The 4670-nt window shown below is 49.7% G+C and overlaps 1 pseudogene; it reads right to left on the bottom strand.

Moving 5' to 3' along the window:
• Positions 1-2523: 2523 nt before the first annotated feature.
• On the bottom strand, positions 2524-4202 carry LOC115834075 (annotated as a pseudogene).
• Between the last annotated feature and the right edge of the window lie 468 nt (positions 4203-4670).

A 4670-nucleotide genomic window follows, 5' to 3' on the forward strand; every position in this document is an offset into this window, starting at 1 on the left:
AATGTAGGCACAATTTCTATAATCCCTGACTGCTCATATGTCATTTGGCCAGAGTTTACAAAATTTGTAACTAATTGCTCCTGTAGATAACATCACTATTGTAGAACGTGAGATTGGTCTTTTGAGATGTTTCTCATTCTTTTGCATTCTGGCAACCGGCTGACCTCATCCATACCTATGACTAATGGCTCAGCCAGTCATGTGGTCCCTACCTAGAGGCAGATTCAAGCACAAACAGATCATTTCCCTCCGCCCGCATGATTCCATCACCAAACAATCAGCAGTACTCATTTTTTAGTCCTGTGCCCCTGAAACTATCCTTGAAAATCTCTAACCCCTGATCCACCAGGGAGGCTGATTTGAGGATAATAAACCTCCGTCCTCCAGTTTGGCAGACTTGGAGTCGTTAAAATCTTTCTTTACTACAAATCACCATTTAAATAACTTTTTTTTGTATGTGTGCAGGAGGCCAGAAGAAGTTGTCTGGCAATTATAAGAGTGGATGGAGGAACTGCCTATCTCTGTCCCATGGTCTTGTCCACAGGTCAGCCTCACAAAGGGAAAGAGCCTTGGATGGGAATACAGTGGAAGGTCATTCTCTTAGTGACCTGGGGACATTGGCTCGAGATGAAGCCTTGCGGGAGTGGCAACTCCAGTGATTTCTGCACCTTTCCTATTTCCTGGGAGGTGGGCCAGGCCACAGTGTTAGCGGGAAGGGAACAGAACAGCCTGCCTAGTTAGAGGGAGTGTCTGGGGAAGGCCTAGGGGTGGAGGAAGAAGCTGCGCAGGTCAGGGCTTGCCAGTCAGAATGAAGTGGGAGGAAGATGAGGGACACAGAGAAGCAGAGAGAGGCAGAGACACCATGGCAGTGAGCAGTGAGGGCTACACTGACTTCAGAGACCCCAGGGACCAGGTGCCCCGAGTTCCACAGTCCAGGACCAAGGAGCCCTGAGAACCCTCCGGTGGCCAAAGAGCTTCAGAGTTACATGAGGTGGGGTGGCTTTAGCGGCAGGAGGTAGTGGGGGGATGAAACATGGGTGTCAGCCTCTGAAGGACAAGGGACAGGTGTGGCTAGAACCTCCTAGGATTCTGCATCCAAGATCCCGTCTCTAAAGAGGTTTTGGATCATTCATTTCTTCATTCGATTCCTTCATTTGTTATGTGAGAACTCCTGAGTGCGTGTCTCTCGCTGGCCCTCTGCTGTTGCCGGTTGTGAGTGAGGAAAGAAAACAAGGTCCTCTCCTTGATCCTCTCATGACAATGACATGGATACTTTGGGAAACACAGGATTTCAGGTTCAGTGATGGGGGTTAAGATTTGAGGGAGTGGTCTGGACTTTTTTTTGCACTGACTCTGACGGTTGAGGCAGGTGATTTAGTTCTGGGGTACAGACTAATGAGCTGACCATTTGCTCTCACTCCTCTGAGGTTGGATGCCTAAGAAGAGAGGATTTGAGCCAATAAATGACTATGGGGTCCTTGGAACCCACTAAGCCCTCAGTTCTGGTGGAGGAGAGGATGGGCCTGTGGCTGCAGACAGACCTCATGTGACCCTGATCTCCCCTTTGTGTTTGTGTGACTCTGATTCAGTGACTGTGCCTTCCTGTGCCTCAGTATTCTCTGAATCAAATAAGATAAATGGCAAATGGACTGTGGCTTTTCATGCTATCTGTGAATAAATTTTAAATTATTCACAGTCACCTGACCTAATGCTTGGCACAGTGGAGGTGTTCACACAAACAGCATTTATTATTAATTTCCTTCCATGAGAAAGCACCTTTAGGTCAGATCCCTGTGGACAAGCTGCTACCAGGTACATTTTCTCTCTTCTGTTTCTGCTTCTGGAGACATTAGACTCTCTATGGACTGTCCTAAGCCTCCCAAGGCAGTTGGCTGATGGTCACAAAGCTTGTCTTTCTGTCCTCTCCACTCTGAGTCTCAGGTGAAGGAAGCTCTGTCCTTGCCCAGATGTGGCTCTGAGGGCTGAGCCCTGGCTGGTGAGCAGCTCCAGGAGACACAGTCCTCAGACAGCTGGTAAATCCTTGGTCCCAGTAAGCCCTGCCAAAGAAGCCACAGCCCAGCCCTGGCACAGGCTCCTCAGCTTTATCTGGAGTAAGGATTTAGGGACAGGGGTTGGGGTTGAGGTTTCTAGGGCTGAGCTTCTCTGAGAGTATCTCAGGTGCCCCTCAGGCCAAGCCATACTCAGTTCTCCAGGGTCTTTCTCAGGGTGAAATTTATGAAGAGGGCATGAGGAGCTTGGCTGAAACTGATCTCCTGCTACTGAGTCCCCACATCAGACTGTCCTTCCTCTGCAGCAAGTGTCTGCAGGGTCTGGATGCGGGAAAGGAATTCTGATCTGTTGAAATTTGTCTCCTCTGTGTGTGTCCTGCATTAAATGCCCAAACCCCAGCTGGGACATAATGCAGAGAGGGACACAGGCACAGTCCATGCCTGACAATCCTGTGTGTGTGAAGTAGAAATGACCCCTGCCCCCAGAACCCAGGGATCATGTGGAATCACTCACGGTGTAAGGTGTAGGTGAAATGTGCAGATGCTCCTCTAATCCCATCACCTGGTTGTCTATGTGTAAGGTGTAGGATCCTGCGTCCTCCCTGGTGACATTCTGGATCAGCAGGGATGCATTGGAATATAGTTTTCTCGTCCACTGTATGCAGGCCCAGATATAATTATTTGTCTGGCTACTACATATGATGTAATGTAATTGTGGAGGTCCATCATTCGCCCTTTGTGCCAGCTATAGCTGGCAAGATTATGGGGCAAATTGTGGACAAGTAGAAGAACATCCTTCCCCTCGGAAACTTTGGGTGGCTGGGCTTCAATCATGACTTGGGCAGTGGTAGGCGGGTTCCAGAAGTTTAGAAGTGATGCTAGGAGGTGGAGAGAGCATCAATTAATAATGAGACCTATGTATTGGGGTGAAAAGATGGGGCCCTTTGTCCTGAGAAGTTCTCTTCAAACCACAGCCTTGAAGACACACACACACACACACATACACGCCCACAGAAACACATACACACACAAAAGGGGCATGTATGTTTGTGTGTGTGTATGTGTGTGTGTCCTACTGTCCTACTAGGTCAAGGCCAGCAGCATGACCCCCATTCCTTCAACACTTCTGACCTTGGCATTTTTCTGTTTGGAATCCTCTTCCCCGGGGGTCCGCACAGCCCCCTCCACAGTGCCCTCAGGTCCTGCTCACATCAGAGCATCCTTAGACTTCTTTCCTGACACCACCTTCAGAGACCCTCGGTCTTCCCTTTCTGACCTTTCCCTGCTCTGCTCCCTCCAGTGTTCTTGTCAACACTTGACCTCACATTCTAGATCTCTTTCCATGTCTGTCTTCCTCCCCATGACAGCGTGAGCTCCGTGAGGACAGGGACTTTTGTGATCTTGGTTGCACCCCAGTGCCTGTAATAGGCTGCAGACTCCTGTAGATGTGAGAGTTCTCAGGGCCCTCCACGCCCTGGGTGTTTTTGTTTTCTCCCAATTGTCGAGGTTTTTGCTGAGGACAGTGTTTCATGCCCTGTTTATATTTTTATTTGAAGTGTCATCTGATATAGTTATTATTATCATTTTTCAAAATGTGGTTGCCCCTTATGATTAATCAGGAAAACAGAACACTTAAGATTTTCCTACCTCTTACCAATTCCGGTTCAATGTGGCTTTCCTGTTTTGACCCCTGTCCCTCTCTGGTGTATTTTCCCCTATCCAGGCTCCAACAGAGCCTTCTTTCCTTCTTTTTTTCTTTTTTTTTTTTGTGACAAAGTCTCGTACTGTCGCCCAGGCTGGCATGCGGTGGCTCTATCTCGGCTCACTGCAACTTCTGCCTCCCGGGTTCACGTGATTCTCCTGCCTCAGCCTCCCGAGTAGCTAGGATTACAGGAGCACACCAGCATACCTGGTTAATTTTTTGTATTTTTAGTAGAGCCAGGGCTTCACTCTGTTGGCCAGACTGACCTTGAACTCCTGATCTCGAGCTCCTGATCTCGTGATCCACCCACCTCAGCCTCTCAATGTGCTGGCTTCTTTTATTTTTTAGAACCCCATCCTCTCCAGGAGACCCCATCCCGTCACTCTGCTTCCTCCTCCTGTCCTCTCCCAGGAAGTTCTCTCCTCACCTGTGAGCAGGAGCCCCTTCCAGGTGATGCGCTGTGTGCAGGGAGGGGCTGAGAGGAGCCCCATTGTCTCTGCTGCCTGTGTGTTCTCCTCTGTGGAGATGAGCCTAGGATGCAGAAGCTTCCTGAGCACGGCTGTCAGCTGTGCTGTCCTTCCTTCTTCTGCGCTGAGCCTCTTCCTGGGGCAGGAGCAATTCTTAGGCTCATGGGCGGGGTCAGGCCCAGGACACCTCTCTGTTCCCTCCTCTCTCTGTCCTGCCTCCTTGTCCCTACTTCTGTTTTTCCTTTTGTCCATGTTTCAGGTCCCTGGGAATTGTAGAGGCCTCTGCCTTTTTCAGCAGTGATTCTTTCACCAAACCTCAACACATACTTTGTGCAGACACACACACACACACACAGAAGAGACACACACAGACCCACACAGTCACACACATACCCTGCAGGTTGGGCAAACACAGTCCTGGGCCTCAGCCTCCTGCTGTCCCCATGGCTCTGCATTGGGGTGCACATTCACGCCCTTTGCCTCTTTCATCTC

This window comes from Nomascus leucogenys, unplaced genomic scaffold (genome assembly GCF_006542625.1).
Source record: "Nomascus leucogenys isolate Asia unplaced genomic scaffold, Asia_NLE_v1 000881F_75968_qpd_obj, whole genome shotgun sequence".
In the NCBI taxonomy this organism is placed as follows: Eukaryota; Metazoa; Chordata; class Mammalia; order Primates; family Hylobatidae; genus Nomascus; species Nomascus leucogenys.